Here is a 17,177-nt window from a genome sequence, read left to right as displayed (position 1 = left end):
TCTTTTGAAAGCAAACACCTTACTGATCTCTCACTAAACTCAGCTTGGTGGGTACAGCTCCCAGGTCTTCATCCCTGGCCTGGGCCACACAAGGCAAGTCCCAGCCCAAGGAGTGGCCTGTGATAGAGACCATGGGAGACAGTGGCCTCCCTCAACACCCAGGGGAAGGACAAGGGATCTGGGGGACCTGGCAGGCCATGGGAGGAACATTCTCAGTCTTGCACAGGACAAAATATCTGTACCCATTGCACACATGGACACAGTCCACAAGATATGGGCATGTATATTAGGGTTCTCCAGAGAAACAGAACAATAGGCTATATATAGATATACAGAAAGAGATTTATTATGAGGGATTGACTCATGTGATTATGGAGGCTGAGAATTCCCACAATCTATCAACTGCAAGCTGGCGGCCCAGGAAAGCCAGTGGTGTAGTTCCTGTCCAAACCCAAAGGTCTGAGAACCAGGGGGACTGACGGTGTAGGTCTCAGTTTAGGTCCGAAGGCCACAGAACCAGGAGCGCCGATGTCCGAGGGCAGGAGAAGGCAGATGTCTCAGCTCAAGCAGAGAGAGCAAAGTCACTCTTCCTCTACCTTTTTGTTCTATTCAGGTCTTCAGTGGGTTGGGTGATGCCCACCCACATTGGTGAGGGTGGTCTTCTTTACTCTGCCTACTGACTACTAATCTCTTCCGGAAATACTCTCAGAGAGACACCCAGAAATGTTTTACCAGCGATCTGGGCATTCCTTAGTCTAGTCAAGTTGACACATATTAACCACAAATGAACCATCACAGTGTCCTACATACTTGTGAGAGATATGTGTCTGCCTGCCCAGAGAAAGTGCTGGATGTGTGCAGGGAGCCTCTCCCTCCCTCCCAGTGCTATGCACAGTGCTGGACATGTGGAAGATGGATTAAAATGCCAGCTCAGAACTGTGCGGGGAAGGGATGGGCAAAGGCCACTTTCAGGAAATCTGAGCACCCAGGGAGAGCACAGGTCTCCTGCAGCCATCTCTGCCCCGAGGCTTCCCCTTTCTGGGTCTCCCTGTACACCAATAACTCTCCTCTTGTGTCCCACCCCCTAGGGGTTCCCAGGAAGAAGAAGGGGACTCAGAATCCTGACCTTTCCATCTGTAGGACAGCATGAGATGTGGAGATGCTGAACCCGGACACCTGGCATCGTTATGATTCTGGGCAGGTCCCTTGTCCTCTCTAGGCCTGTTTATTTCTCCACAAAGGGAAGCAGTGGGCCTCAGTGATCACCAGGATCCCTTCACACTGATTTTCCCACTGCCTCTCCACAGCATCTCCTCATCCTTCTACCCCGAGACTCTGGCCATGGTGCTGAAGGCGGCCATGGCCTCTCCAGGGGCTTGGAGGCGTGGAGGTCAGCAACGTACACATCTCAGGATTTGTGAGGCAGAGGAAAACTACCTTGAATGAGCACCTACTATGTACCAGTCTCTCTGCTGTTCACTTTACATACATTGTCATGTTGACTGATCACACTGTCCCTTGGAGGAAGAGATTATCATGGGGAAACTGAGTTTCAGGAACTGTGGGTCCCACATTTTCCAGGAAGCAGAAAGCTGCTCTCCTGACTTAGGATTTCAAGTAGCCCTGGTTCCCAGAGATGGTCCTGAGACAATTAAGGGTGGCTGAGAAAACAGTGACATGCAGAAATGGTTGATAAAACTGTGAAGGAGCGTCTGTTGGCATTGGTTCTGAGCCTGCGGCCAGAGATGAATGATTGAAACACCAGGCTTGTTACAGCGAGAGCACGTTTGATTTCTCTCCCTTGCACTGCATGCGATTTCGCTGGAGGGAAGTTAGCAATCAGCTAATTGACATTGAATTAACCATGAAACTCAGCCCGCGCCTTCTCTCTGAAGCACTCTCCAGCAAGACTTTATCAAGGCTTTGAATTATTGATTATTACTTATAGCTCTGATGGGGTGATTTCCTTTTATTTGTTTTCACGTTGGGTGTCCTTCATAAGTGTCCCCAAGAGTGGGAGGCACCCAGACGGCAGAGCTTCTTGCCAGAGGAGCCGAGGGAGAAGGCTGAGTCCAGGGAGGATGGGTCTGGGTAGTCCATCAGGCCCCAGAGAAATAAACCTGTATTTGTTAAGCTGTGGAGCTTCTGTTTTTCGTTTTTGCTGCTGTAACTGTAGCAAAACCTGGCCTAACCTGACTAACAGGGGCTCTGAGGGTCCAGATCCTCTGCAATGTCTCATGATACCAAGCTTACAGTCTGATGAGCTGTGATCCCTACTCCTGCTGTCTCAGCTCTGTCTGTGAGGACTGTCGCTGGACGTCTATTTCAACTCCATCAGATACCTAAATTCTTCCACGACATCCAAACCAAATGGCTTTCTGGACTCTGTGTGCATATTCTTGGGCCAAGGAATTCACTCTCTCCTGAGGCTGTCTTTTCAAAAGTGCTCAGCTCTGACTGTCCCCCTTGGAATTGTCCATGTAACTTCCACTGGTCTCAGCTCTGCCCCATGGAGCCCCACAGAGTAGTTTCATTCTTTTAGTCCGTGACAGCCCTTTAAGAATCTGAAATTAGATATCTGGGACCTCTCCTCTTCCAGGACAAACATCTTTTCAACTCTTCCTCACATGGCTAGATTTCAAGTCCCTTTTTCAACTTGGTCCCCTCTTTTGTTGGGAATCCGAAGTGTCTGGGAGTCTCTGAAAATGCAACACCCAGAGCTAGAGGGCTCCAGAGATGGCTTGAGAGTGGTGTCGCTGAAAAGAACCATCAGCTTCTTCAGGTTGGATATTAGACCTTTAGTGATGCAGCTTCATTCTGTAGCAGAGACGTTTTCTTCTTATTGAATTCATGTGCTCCCATATTTCCCAGCTTCCTTGTGACTCTGTGGGGCCATGTGACCAGACTGACCAGTGGTCTGTGAGCTGAAATTATATGTGACACTCTGGAATGAAACATTGAAGAACCAGTGAGTGACATTCCAGCTCTTTGCCCTTGCCATGGTGACCTGGAAGCCATGTTCTAGGTGGTATTGATATAAGATGCAAGTAGCCTGGGTCTCTGAGTCACCACTGGAAAGGGAGCTGACGTGAAGGGTTGCTGGACCCACAGTGGACTTCGTATGAACAGAAATAAGCCTTCATGTGTTAAGGTGCTGACATTTTTGCTGCAGTGGTTGCTGTTACTGTAGCACAGGCTTGCTGTCCTGACTCGCAGGCCCATCGTGCTGCTCCCTCCCCTTGGGTGGCAAGTCTGTCTCATCACCTAGGTAACACCTCCTGTGAAGCACATCCCTCCTCAACTGGACCTTGAAGTGATTCTTATTTATCGACTTTGAGCTCCTTAAAGTTAGTGAGCACATTTTATTCTTTGTGTCTTCCCCAGGGCCTAGTCCGGCCACACAGAGGGCATTAATCTTTGCAGAAGGAAGGGAGTAAGAAAAGGGACTGCTGGGTCCCTCAAGATGGAGGCAGAAAATGGCCTCTTTGGAATGAGGCAAAGTGGACTCAAGTGTCCAGCTCCCTCCCTGACCAGCTGTGTACCCCGTGGCTAGTTACTTCTCTATGATTTCTATCAAATAGAGATAGTAGTCCCAGTCTCTCAGAATTTGAGAATGTAATAATATATTTTATAAAAAAGTGACTGGTACATTGTGTTGTAAATAAATGCCAGATAAATAAATGTAATAAAAAGTGTAAATAAGTGTCCTTACCAACATCATCGGCAGCAGCAGAAGGATCAGAGGACATTGTTGCTCCATCCATCCAGGTCAGAAGCAGAGAGGAGGGTCATCCAGGAGGAGTCTCAGCTCCAGAGTGGTCACAGGTGGAGGATTTAGCAGATGCAGGAGCACGTAGACCCTTGAGGGTTCAGGGCTGGACATCCTGGACCAAGCCACTGCAGCAGCGTCCCTCTGAGGTTGCTAACACTCCCAGGCCTCCCTCCCCTTCCTCACTGGACTTTCACTCAACAGCTGTATTTGGCCTGAGGTGCAGCTTGTGACATCTATCTGGATGGTTCCTCCGGTATGATTCTGCCTGGTTCCAGCGGAAACCTGGGCAAGATGACAGGGTACTGAGGAGCCATGTCACTCTGCTGGCAGGTGTTCAACATGCAGGGGTGGGAGGGTGGCCTCTGGACAGCTGCGCATTAGAGATGGACAGCACACATGGGCAGGTGTCATCTAAAGATAGTGTCGGTGCGCCGTACATGAGTCACCCCAGACAAATGTCACAGTGCAAATGCACACCATTTTGAATGCCTAATGTCCTTGTGGAAGAAGAGATGAGAGGGAGCTTACAATTTTTGAGTCCCTACTGTGTGCAAGCTGGAACTGATATCTACTTTAATCCTCACAATTTCATGAGATAAAGATTACTATTCCCATCTGAGAGATGAGGAAATGGAGGCCTGGGAACTGGGGACCCAAGTCCAGGTTTGCTTGACTCCAAAGCCTGCCTTCTTTTTAGTCACCACCAGCCTCCCAAGGCTTGTCCTCTGCTCGCTCCTTCACTGCCCTCCACCTTGACAGATGTGCAATTTCCGGTCCTCCCTAAAATATTTCAGACTCACCAGGCACTATGATATGTTCTGAGCCTCAGTTTCCTTTCTTGAAAATGGGGGTGATAGTGACACCCACCTCTTAGGAGTGCTGTGAGGGTTGAGTTGAGTTAATACACACAGAACACTGAGCACAGAGTTAGCATTATTTAAGTGTAAGTCATTGGTATAACAATAGCTAACATGTAGGGACTACTGTTTACTATGTCTTAGGTAGGCTGCGAAGTGCTTAATGTGGTTCATTTTATTTAACCCTCCAAACGACCCTTGGGGGGAGGTGTTAGTCCCCTCATTTTCAGCTGGGGAAGTTGAGGCTTAAGAGAAGTTAAGTGAATTATCCAAGTCCACACGCTGAGGAAGTGACTGCGTGGGAGTCTGAATGCTGGTCATCTGAGGCCATGCTATAGGAGGTCAGAGCCAAGAAATAACAATAATATAGGAATTACTTACTTCTATTGAGTGGTTCTTACCTGCCAGGCACAGTGCTAGTACATATATAAATACATAAAGTCTCAATTTTCAAAACTGTCCTCTACGAGACAAGTCTTATAATGAGCTGAATTTTTTAACACATAAACCTGGGAGTTAGCAAGAGCAGGTAACTCCCTCAAGATCTCACAGCCGGGAAACTACAGTGTCGACCCCTGTTGTTGACAGCCCTTGCACTTAACCAGGTAATCCCCTTAATAGCAGGGAAGATATACGTGTTGTATATCCTTTGACGGTGATGTGATGCTTGGGTTAAAAAATTGATTGCAAAATTCACATTGGAAACAAAAGGATTCAGGAAGTTTTAAGAGGATGAATAAGGCTATCCAGGCAAAGGCTGACCCCCAACAAGTAGGTGTTGAGTTGCTGGTCTTCCAATGGCTCCGGGTGGTTTGAGCAGGTCACAACCAGTTTGATTCAGCTTCATCCAGTCTTGACCAGCTCCACACATTTTGAGCTGGCCCCAACACGTCTGGTTTGATTCAAGCCGGCTTGAATCAGTTAGATCTAGTTGCAGCCAGTTGGGACCAGCCTGAACTGGACTGACCTAGTTTAAGTCTATCTGTCTCTTCAGGTTGATTTCCTTTCCAGCCTTAGAGTCTTGACTCCCTGTGGATGATCTTCTCTTAGGCTCTCTGGCTGGATGGCTGTGGTTGGGACACTGGTGAGAGAGAAAGTCTAAGTAAATTATTAACCTCACAGGGGCCACCCTTGGACCCTTGGGGATCTGCAGCTGGAAGACCTCAGCTGGTGAGTCCTGGCTTGGTCAACTCTGTTAGAGGGCCTCCCATCCTACTCTGCCCCCATGGAGTCCCCTTGCTGCATGCTCTTCCCTCACCCTTTCCTGTCCTAGAAGTAGACTTTGCCTTCAATTTCTTTTTGAAGATGTGAACCCCGGGGATCCAAATGTGCAGGTCTAGGGCCATCCCTGAGCAGTAGGGCTTGTCTAGGATGGCAGGGCTCACATGTGGGTGGCGGCCCCTGTAATGGGTGACTGGTGGGTGTTGCTCACTTCATTCCCAGACCCTGAAACAGATGTGACTTGTACCACTACACTGGCAATTCAATTAAACATTGATGTGCATGGGGGCTGGAGGAGGCAGGTGGGCAGAAATGGCAGGTGCTGGCTAATGGGGTGCCACATTACATTATCATCCTGCAGAAACCATGCCCCCTTCAGAGAATAACGTGGGCCAAAGGGAATGAGTACCAAACAGGCCTGGGGAGCAGGGCCCCTAGGCAGGCTGGACCCCTACCCAAGGGCTTGCTGTTCTGTTCCCAGCTGGACTGTGTGGTGATGCAGCTATGGGACTGATCAGACCCAGGAAGGGTCAGAAATCCAGAACAAGCTGTCTCCTGGAGTGGATAGTCAGCCCCCTTGTCCTGGACTGGCCACTGCCCCTCTCCCTGTTAGTGCCATGCCTAAGGCTGTGAGTGTGTTGGTTAGAGAAGAGGGTCGGCCACCTAGTTGGGAATTTATGTCCTTAGAACTAGAAGACACTTGTCTAGCACACTTGCCCATGGTCATGTGGACACTCAGTGGCAGGCCAGCCCCCGCTCCTTCCGCAGCCCTGTGGGATCCATTCTGTATGCAGAGAGGGGGCAGGGTAAAGAGAGAAGAAGGTCTCCTGCCTCCAGCCAGGCCTGGTTCTCTCCCCTCAGTTCTCCTTCCATGCTACCTCCACCTGCCATGAAGCAGGCCCTGCCAGGGCTCGTGGGACCCCAGAGGATACCTCCTATCCCCTCTGAGGGTCCCAGTTTTCCACGTCCTCTGAAGAGAGACTGGGGCCACACAGGAGTGGGGTGATGCTCTCTGCATGTTAATCAAGGGGGAGGCTCTCAATGGACTGTGTCAGGGGTCCACTTTGTCCTAAGGTCAAAGACTGACTGTGCCTGGGGGACCAACTGAGCCCAGAAACAGCTATGTCCAGCAACCGGCTGCTGACTGTGCCTGGGGATTGACTGTGCCCAGGAACCAGCTGGTATCCGGGTGCTGACTGTGCCCGTGGAAGGACTATGCCCAGGGACCCACAGTGCCCAAGGACTGACTGAGCCCAGGGACGACTGTTCTCACACACCCTTTGAGGACCCACTGTATCTGGGGCTCATCTGTGTCCACGAGCTGACCGTCCCCAGGGACTGATTATGCCAGAGAACGTCTGTGCCCAGGGCCTGACTGTGTGTAGCCTGACGGTGCTCAGAGACCGTTTCCAGGGACCAGCTGTGACCAGACACTAGCACCTCCCAGTGACCAAGTATGCTTAAGGACACCTATACCTGGCCAGCCAGCTGAGCCCAGGGACTGGCCCTGCCCAGAGCTGGATGAGGCCCAAGGATGGGCTGTGTCTGGACCTGTAAGACCCTCGGCCCGGGTACCAGCCGTGTCAGGAGACCAGCTGTGCCCAGGGACTATGGTGGGGGACAGAGACTCTTCTACCTGGACGAAGAGTCCTGTGCCTGGCATACAGGCTGCCCAGCTGTGTGGCCCCGTGCCTGGTGTGAGGGCCTCTGGCACAGCTTTTCTCCTGGGACAGCAGGAGGAGGGAGCCCCGACCCGCAGTACAGGCAACCTCAGATTCCCTATTTTGGAGCCTGGGGGATAGAGAAGGAGAAGGAGAACCCAGAGCTACTGAGCACCTGTGATGTGTCAGTGTATGCTGGTCCTTCCTTCCCACTATGTCGTTTCGTCCCCAGGACAGCCCAGAAGGCGGTAGATATCACCGCCATTTGCAGATGGGAAAACGGAGGCTCCCGGAGGTGAAAATTCTTTTCTGGTCTGACTCCGGAGCTCTTAACCATGCTGCTGTTCTGCCCATGGGCTGTGGCTTCCCATGCTCCACCTCGCCTACCAGAGTGGAGCTGAGGTGGGGCCTCTCCCCATCTTCCAGAAGAGGAGACTGAGGGATGACCAGAACCCGCACGTCTGGTCTGCGGCTGACAATAAACCTGCTCGTGCCAGTGGCCCTGACTTCTCAGGCAGGACAAGGGTACTTGGCAGGCCCGTAGGAAGGGCTTCCTGTGGGCTGCATTCCTGGTTGCTGTCCTGGAGGCGGGCAGGCCGGGGTGCGGAGGCCGTCGGCCTCATCACAAGCCGCCTTTCATGATGCTCAACAAGGCTCCTTCAGAGCCCGGACTCGGCTGTGCAAACACGCACATCTGGGCTGCGGGCTGGTGCAGGGCAGCGGAACTCCCCCACCGCTGGCCAGCTGCTCCTGACCTTCTGGACAAAGGGAGCTTTGGCCCTGTGGGGGCTCCCCGGGAACTTGGGGCTCTGGAGGGTACAGCCCCTGCCCAGCCCTCCGCGGGGAGCAGTCCTCTCTGGCTGCCGCCTGTCATTTTCATCAGGACTGGAACTCTGACGCTGACAGCATTTCCTGCTGAGGGCATGCCCTTCTCCTCCCTCTCGGGCCAACACCCAGCCAGAACAGGAGAACCAGAACAAAGGCTGCAGGCAGAAAGGGCCTCGAGTGGCGGGCAAAGAAGCCTCTGAGCAGCCAACTCAGTCTAAGGCCCCCTCCTCAGGGAGCTTGTCATTTCACGGAGGAGAAAGACACAAATCGAATCATCACAAAAAACAATTGTGAATAACAACAAACTCTTACATAGTGTTTCAGATTCCAGGCACTGTTTTTGGTGCTTTACATATTTTAACTGATTTCATCCTTACGACAACCATATGAGGGGGACACTCTTCTTATTCCCGTTTTACAGAGTAGGCGATTGAGGCACAGGGAGGTTAGGGGACTTGCCCGAGGCCACACAGCTAGTCAGTGGCAGAGCCAGGATTTGAACTTGGGTATCCTGCAGTCGTAACAATGATGCACATTTACAAACCACTCCAAGGGCAGTCACAGGGGGAGCTGAGGTGGGGAGGGGGAAAGTCACTGGGGAGGGAAATAGGATTTAAGCTTAGGGAAGATCACTTTGGCTGCTGGGTGGAGGGCAGATGTGGATTGAAGGCCGTCCCAAGAGTATAGGTGAGAGATGATGGCGATGCGGCCTGGATTAGGGCAGGGCAGCGGCCAGGGGGAGAATAGGGCGGGTTTGGGAGAGATGTAGCATCTAGAACGGCAGCAGTGGTTCCTGGCAGCTGAAGGGGGGTGAGGGTGAGGGTGGAGTGGAGGACTCCCCTGTGTGTGGGGACTGAGCCACTTGGTCCCCAGTACCCACTTCACCTGCCTGGCAGGGCCCCCTTGGCTCTGAGGCCTCTAGGGCGTATTTGGGGCCTTCTATCGCTGTCATGCTCCAGCTGCCGGGAGCATCCCGGAGGGCTCGGGGGAGAGAAGGTCAGTGGTACAGTGGAGGAAGCCCTGGGTTGGCCATCAAACGTGGATTTAAATCCTGACGCCTCCTCTGGCAAGCTGGGAGACTTTGGGTGAATCACCTTTGTCTCGGAGCCTTAATTTCTTCCGAAATTGGGGAACGCATGCCTCCCTCACAGGGTCCGTGTAAGACAGAGGATACGCACATGGACTGCAGAGGGAGAGGGCCAAGTTGCTACTCGTTGCTGTTGTTTAAAATCATCATTGGAGGCTTCCTTCCACTTGACAAGGGGAGGACTCAGGAGGCCTGGACACCAGTCTCTAAGATGTCGCGTGATGCTGGGCATGCCTCCTGCCCTGGGCCTCGGTCTCTGCTCTGGGACGTGAGCCCCCCACGGGCGGTAGAAGAGCCGGGGCCGTCCTGCCAGGCAGATGGAGGGAGCGCGGCTGCCTGAATTTAGCACCTGGAATGGAGCTGGCCAGAATGGGCATCTCTTGCTCATTCCAGTTCATTCGCTCATTTAACAAATGTTTAACTGAACATCCACGAGGTGCGAAGCCTTGTGGGAGGGGCTGCGATGCAGTGATGAAGCAGGGTCAGCAAAGTCCCCGCTTTCCAAAGCTCGCTTTACGGTGGGGATGGGAGATAGTCACAAGTGAAAAAAACCAACAGAGAGGATTGCAACAACAAGATGTGCCTGAAGTCAAAAGCCCCAGTGACGTAAAAGAGGCCGATGGGGAGAGCGGCTCCTTTAGATGGGGTGGTCAGGGGAGGTGCCCTAGGATGACGACCGGTGAGCTGAGGCCTGGCCGATGAGAAGAACCCAGCCTGGAGAAGCTGGCCGGCCTAGGTGACCAGTGAAAAAGGAGGCATATGGTGGCAGAGGCATCGAGATGTAGGAGGGAGGCCGGCTCACATCGGGCATGGCAGGCCCTTTTAAAGAGTGTGAACTTTACTCTGAGAGCCGTGGGAAGCCTTTGAAAGGATTAAAGCCAGGGCGTGACATAATCGGATGCACTAGTTTAAAGGTTACTCCAGTTGCCGTGCAGGGAATGTGTTGAACGAGGGAAGAATCACGCAGGCCGTCCATCTCGGGCTCTAGCTCCTGCCCCAGCCCCCTGACTGAGAGGACCACCCCTTTGTCAGCTGGGCATTACCTGCCCTCCACAGTCTCCCTAACCCTCTTCCAGACCACCGGCTCCAGATGTGCCTTGGCCCCCTGAGAGCACCAAGACCCCTGAGCAGAGAGAACTGGCTGGCTGGCCCGGGCAGGCTGGGCTGGCAGCCTGCAGGTGGGGACCAAGTGCAGGGCCAGTGGGCATGGGCATGGCTGCCCTGCCGGCTTCTGCCCACCATGCAGGGCACGCCCCCCACCCCCACCCCGCATGGGGCTTTTGAATTAAAGTCTTAACTTTTTCTTTTAAATGGCAGCTCTGTGTACTGTACATGGTAATTAATACATTAGCATTTATGCAAAATACCATCACAGCCGGGCTGGTATGTCAGCTGCCTTCCTGAGCTGCAAAAATGTGAGCGCCCCGAGGTACCTCCGATGGGCCCCCACCCCTAGCAGACAGCTCATTTGACCTGCGCCGGTTGCTACCACATCTCAGGGAGCGTGTCTGCGTGTGCGTTTCTGTGTATGCCGGCCAGTGTATATGCGTCTTCTTGTGAGGGTCTGTGGGGGTGCGTATGTGTCCTTGTGTGTGTGTGCACACGTGCTGCCCATGCTCACATGAGTAGGCATGTGTGGTGTATGAGGGCGTCCCTGTGTGGGTGTGTGCCTGTGTGTTGGTCTGGGCATGATGCATATGAGTGTGGTTTTGTATGTGCACATCTCTGAGCATGTGTGTGTGTACATCTGTGTGTGCCTATGTGCGTGTCCGTGGGTCTGTGTATTTGTGACCGGATAAGTGTGCATGAATGTGCATGTCTGTATGCACTTATGTATGTGTGCCTGGGTGCATGTCCGTGTGTGTCTGTGTGGGTTATGCATGCATGTACATATGTGCACAAATATGTATGTTCATGTGTGTATATCGGTGAGTATTTAGGGGTAAGTGCCTATGGGGTCTGCTGTTTGTGTGTTGCATCTCTGTGTTAGCAGGGCTGTGGGTGTCTCTGTATATTATAGATATACCCATGTGCATTCCTGTACATATTGAAGTGTGTGTGTGTATGAGATGCTTGCTAGAGTGGTTCTGAAATGAAGTTGTAACGCAGTGGAAAGAACAGCCCACTGGAAACAGTGACATCTGGGTTCAAGCCATGGCTCCACCACTTGCTGGCTCTGCAACCTTGAGAAAGTCACTCCACCCCTCTGTGCCTCAGTTTCCTCATCCGTGTACTGGGACTGATGGAACCTACCCTGCCCATAACAACCATAATCAATATTCTCTGGGCGCTGGACGTCCTGGTGTCGAGGATCTCCCAGTGCGTTGGGGGAGGTGAGCCCATCAGCAGGCAGTGACACGCAGGCTATGGGCGCGATGGCACAGGGTGCTGCGAGGAATGTCACTTAGCCCCGAGTGGGAGAGAGGGGTGGCATGCGTGAGGGACGGTTTCTCTGAGGAGGTGGTTGTTGAGCAGAATCTTGGGGGATGAGGAGGAGTTAGCCAGGTGAAGAAGCCGAGAAGCATGAGCCAGCCCGAGGGAGCATGGGCATGGAGTTGTCTGGAGCGTCCAGAGTGGCTGGAGACCAGGAGCGAGTTGGCAGGGGTTGGGGTGGGGGCTGGAGCAGCTCACCCGGGCCCGTGTATGCTGAGGGCAATGGGGAGTCAGTGGGGGACCTTTACAAAGAGGAGGTCAGGGTCAGGGTGCAAACATCTCTCTAGCTTCTGCAGGGAGGGAGGACTGGAGAGGGAGGCGGTGACTGGAGGTGAGACGTGGGTGCCTGGCTGCCCGGGGATGACCCCCAGAGGGTGAGGCCTGAGCAGAGGCAATGGAGAAGAAGGGGAGGGGATGGGGTCAGAGGGCATCGCTGAGTCAAAATCAATACTGTGCAGAAATCGACTAGACAATGAGGTGAGGGGAGGGAGAGGGACGAGCCGGGGACACCCAGTCTGTAGCTGGAGACAGTGGGTGGTGGATGAGGTTGTTCACTGAGACAGCAGACTTGGAAGGAGGAGGGGAAGGGCTCTCTCTGGAGGGGGGAGGATGAGTTTTAGACGTCTCGAGGTTGTAATACCTATGAGACGTCATTCATTAATTCACTTACTCATACATTCACCATGTATCAGGCGTCTGAGAGACCAAGATGAGCAAGACAGAGCATTGTCAAAGGCAGAGGGAAAATCAGGTGCAAAGGCCCAGTGGCAAAAGAGATGGAGTCTGGGAAAAATGATAAAGGTCTTAGGCAGGTGGGAGAGTGTGGGAGAAGGGGGAGAGCTGGGGCCTGACCACGGAGGGGTCTGGGGTGGGGCACGTTGGTGAATGGTTTGGGGAAGACAGTGGGGGAGGCACTGACAGTGGGGGATTGCCGTGTTGGGTTTATATTTTAGGAAACCTTTTCTTTCCTCCTCTTGCCCTTGTCCACAGCCTGCCGAGGGATCCTTGGTCTTCCGATCTGTGAAATGGGGCTGATGATCGTGCCGTTGCCACGCGGTTGTGAAGTAGACTAACTCTGGGCCTTGGTAGTATATCCCTGTCCTCAAGAAACTTCCAGAGGCAGACGCTGCTGGGTAGTAGACGCCATGATGGGGGCCAGCACACAGTAGGTGCTCAATAAATCTTGGTCATATAAAGTGTCAATTAAATGGATAGTAGCACGGGGGTCTGTGGGAGCTGAAGGAGGCATCTGAGCCTTCAGATGGGGATTAAGGAAGACTTCCCAGAAGAGGTGGCCTAAAGCGTGAGCAGGAATTAGCCTAGTGAAGAGGGGAGGGCACAGCATGGACAAAGGTGTCAGGGTGTCGGGGTGTGACAGCAGGAGGGCTGGGGGAAGTTTACGTCATTCAGGTGTGCAGGGTAAGGAGTGGAGATGGGCGTGGCTGGAGTCCGACAGAGGCCATATCACAAAAGACCTTGAGTGTCAGGCTAAGGAGCTTAGACTTTTCTCCCCTGTAAGCAATATGGAGCCATAGAAGTAGAGGAATGGCTGGTGAGTTTTGTAAAGTTTTAAAGAAATCACCCTGGGTACTGGGTACTGGATCCTGGGGGGGGCGGGGGGCAGGGCTCAGGACAGGGAGGCCAGTGATGGGGTCTTCTGTGGCTTAGTTTGGGGTAGTGACTGTGCTGCCATAGGTTTATCTTAAGGAATGGGGCACCAAGCTTTTTCTAAACTAAGGCATGCACAGGGCCAGCGGGAGAAACCCTGGTTTCCACCCTGCGCCTGGCCATGATCCTGCCCTGAGACCTTGGCTCCACCAAGCCACTTAGCCTCTCAGGGCTGCAGGTGGTTCTGGGTAAGGAGACCCACAGGAGGTGATCCAGAGAGAAAGGGAGGGATGTTGGGAAGGGATTTTTTTCACTCACCTCCTGGGGGGAGAGAGTCCCCTTGGGCGCAGGAGGGCCGGGAGGGAGGCAGCTGTCTTCCTGTTTCCTTCTCCTTGACAGGAGGAGGGTGAGGACGAGGACAAGGACGAGTTCATGTATTTTCATGCTGTGGCCTCGACACTCAGCCCCATAGTCCCAGCTCACAGACGCTGGGACGCTGCTCTGGGGTGGGCCGACCCCGCCTGCAAGCAGACACTCCACTATTGTTCGAAATGGAATTGGTCCCAGGAAGCTTGGAGCCTGTGCAAACCGCTATGAATTTTGCAAAACAGCTCTGAGGCGGTAAAGCATGTCAGAAGAATCAAATGCGGAAATCCCTATTTAGAAGCTCCGCTCTGGACACGCATGATGTGCCTAGAGAGAGGATCGGGCAGGGGCGCCGGGCCCGGATGTCCCTCTCCTGTGGCCTCGGTGGGCGGTGCCACACAGAGGGGAGACAGCCCCCCAGCCCCTCGGGCCCCAGCTTCTGTCCAGTTCGCCTGGCCTCGGATTGAGCCCCTCACAAGGCACCCACCCCCCCCATCCTTTCCCAGGGTACCTATCCTATTTTTTGTCTTTTGAAAGCAGCTTTATCATTTTGTAAAAAAGGATACATATGCTCATTGCAAAAAATTCAGACAAGATGGAAAAGTTCAAAGAAAAATGTAAAAACCACCTCAGATTTCACCACCCAGAGATAACCGCATAACATTTGGGTGAACGTCCTTCCAGACTTCTCCCTGTGCATAAATATACACAAATAGATTCCACGTATGCAGTTCCCCCCTGAGTGAGGTCAGACGACACAGGCTGTTCTGTCACCTGTTTTTTTCTCCCCACTCAGCAATATGTCACGGACATCCTTCATGTCCACAGATACGGAGCCCCCTCATCATTTGCATGCCTGCATTACGGCTATGAGCACTCCTCGCTTGACCTACCCAGTCTCCAGCTCACGGCAATATATATTTTTCCAATTGTTTTGTTCTTATAAACATCCCTGCAATGAACATCTGTGTGCACAGATCTTTGTGCCTTTCTTTCGCTCATTCATTCATTCATTCACTCATGCCACAGATGTTTATCGAGTGTATTCTACACACCAGCCCAGTGCCAGGCTGGGGATAGAAATGGTGGATAAAGCGACATGGTCAGTCCTTGCTTTTACAGAGTTTCTGATGCAATGGGGAGACAGGACGCCCAGCCCCTGACAGCAGGGGAAGACAGCACTTTTCTGCAATGAGCTTATGTCTTAAGCACTTACACAAATACCTATTCAATGAGCAGGTGATATGCAGTACAAAGAAGTACACAGCCTATGAAGGAAAAGTACAAGCTGTGAGAGAGTCAGACGAGAGAATGTTAGCTAGACTTGGGAATCAGGGAGGGCTTCTCTGAGGAGGTGACATTCAGGTTGGGAAAGATGAATAGGCAAGAGACAGGGTCAGGGGATGGAAGGGGAAAGGATGGGTGGGCCTGGAGGGGAAGAGCAAGAGGATTTCAGGGGCCGGCCCCGTGGCCGAGTGGTTAAGTTCGCGCACTCAGCTGCTGCGGCCCAGGGTTTCACTGGTTCAGATCCTGGGCGTGGACATGGCACCACTCATCAGGCCACATTGAGGAGGCATCCCACAGGCCACAACTAGAAGGACCCACAACTAAAATATACAACTGTGTATTGGGGGGATTTGGGGAGAGGAAGCAGAAAGAAAAAAAAAAAACAAAAGAAAAAAGAAGATTGGTAACAGTTGTTAGCTCAGGTGCCAATCTTTGAAAAAAAAAAAAGAGGATTTCACTTAGAGGGAGCCGTATTTTCAACTATTAACCTACAGAAAGTTCCTCCGAATGGAATAGCTGGGTCAGAGGGTAAGCAGAGTTTGCGTTTCGTCACATGTTGTAAACTGCTCCCCATGAAGGTGTTACGAATTTATGTTACAGCCCCATAAAGAGTACGTGGTGAGGTTGTCGTGAAGATTCAGGACCAGCAGGCATGGGCGGTTAAGCACAGCGCTCGCGTGCAGGAAGCGAGCTGGTCGCCGCTGTTGCCATTAGTGTCCTAATTATCTGTGCCAATCTAATCGGTGAAAAATGATATCTCATCCTTGTTTTTAACCAATGTGTCTTTTTTCGACTTTGGCGGAAATTGAGCCTTTGGGGGGGAAATGAACTATCTTTCTTTTCTAAGCCACCTTTGTCAGAACCTTCCTGTGCCCTTTGCAGAGGCAGGAAGCGCCCAGGGTCTCTGGCCTGCAGTCCCATCCTTCCAGCAAAGCCCCTGGGCCTTAGAGGTGACTCCAAATCCCTGTGTGGCTCTGGAGTTCCAAAGACATGTGTCAATCAGAGAGGAGGGCGGTTGGGAACCTGTGTCGGACAGGGGTTATGCCCGTGGGGAGGGACAGGCGGAGAGGTGGGGCCCTGGAGGCAGAATCCACATGCCATTAGGAGTGCTTAGAGATCCCAGGTGCTCCCGATGATATTCATGCAGCTATATGAATATTAACGAAGTGGCCATTAATATTAATGACGATAGTAAACAAGTGCGAGGATTATTTTTAAAGAGGGCTGCTGCTCCAGCTGTTGCCTCCCTTCGTTAAGATGCCTCTGAAGTTCTCAGCCTTCCTTTTTCCAAACCTCATGCAAGACTCAATGGCGCCTTCATGACCTCTGCCTGGGCAGGGACCGAGCCAAAGGGGCATTTCCAACGTTTTGGATTGAAGGACACTCTGCACAGGAAACCCTGAGTTTCCCTCCGAGGTCCTCTGGGCCACGTGAGTGGCAGGGACAAGGAAGGGATGAATCGGCTTGTGTATGGGCAGCCAGCTGCAAAGACTCTGCTTTTGACCCTCTCAGGCATTAGGCCCGGCATCCACATCCCTGAAGGAGTGTGGGCAGGGGGCTCGCAAGGGTCCAATCTCTTGCGAAGGTGGCTGGAGGAATTACCCTGCTAAAGTGGTCATGAATTATAGAAAGGAAGAGGGGGGAGGAAGGCCCAGAAGATCATATGTGTAAATAAACCGGAGTGGCGGCCAGACATAAAAGCCAGCCGCCACCTCCCGCTCCCACGGCGCCTCTTTTCCACAGCCCCACTCGTGCCAAGTAGCACAGCGAGTGGCTTACAACCTCCGTCTTCCAAGGATTTGTTAATAAGTCAATGACGGAACATCTAAAGGGGAAAAATATTTCTCTTTATAGTTGGAGATAATTGTCCCAGGAAAAAAAAAACAACAAACCTTTAATTACAACTCACATGGAGAAAGCTTGATTTGTGGGCAGAGCCCAAATGCTGAGGAGCTGGATGTAAAATATTTGTAATATTTAGGGAACCTAGAGTTTTACATAAAAGTAAACAGCATTGCCTGAAGGCACAATTTCCAGCAACACAATAAAATGTGCAG

The 17,177-nt window shown here is 52.3% G+C and overlaps 2 long non-coding RNA genes across 5 annotated transcripts in view; one reads left to right on the top strand and one right to left on the bottom strand.

The window, feature by feature from the left end:
* LOC138923186 (uncharacterized) overlaps positions 1–17,177 on the top strand; it is a 175,843-nt gene that overhangs the window by 26,128 nt on the left and 132,538 nt on the right. Inside the window, exon 2 of one of the 4 annotated variants that reach the window (XR_011436454.1) lies at positions 12,850–13,024. The exons of the other annotated variants lie outside the window; for them this stretch is intronic. This is a non-coding gene — a long non-coding RNA (uncharacterized lncRNA). The remainder of the gene's footprint in view (positions 1–12,849; positions 13,025–17,177) is intronic. 4 annotated transcript variants of the gene reach the window in all.
* Positions 327–14,162, bottom strand: LOC138923187 (uncharacterized). Its single transcript, XR_011436458.1, has 3 exons — positions 13,786–14,162; positions 3,713–5,710; positions 327–2,944 (listed from the first exon to the last, which is right to left on the bottom strand). It is a non-coding gene; the product is annotated as an uncharacterized lncRNA (long non-coding RNA).

This window comes from Equus caballus, chromosome 2 (assembly GCF_041296265.1).
Source record: "Equus caballus isolate H_3958 breed thoroughbred chromosome 2, TB-T2T, whole genome shotgun sequence".
Classification (NCBI taxonomy): Eukaryota; Metazoa; Chordata; class Mammalia; order Perissodactyla; family Equidae; genus Equus; species Equus caballus.
This window is presented reverse-complemented; position numbering and strand designations above follow the sequence as displayed.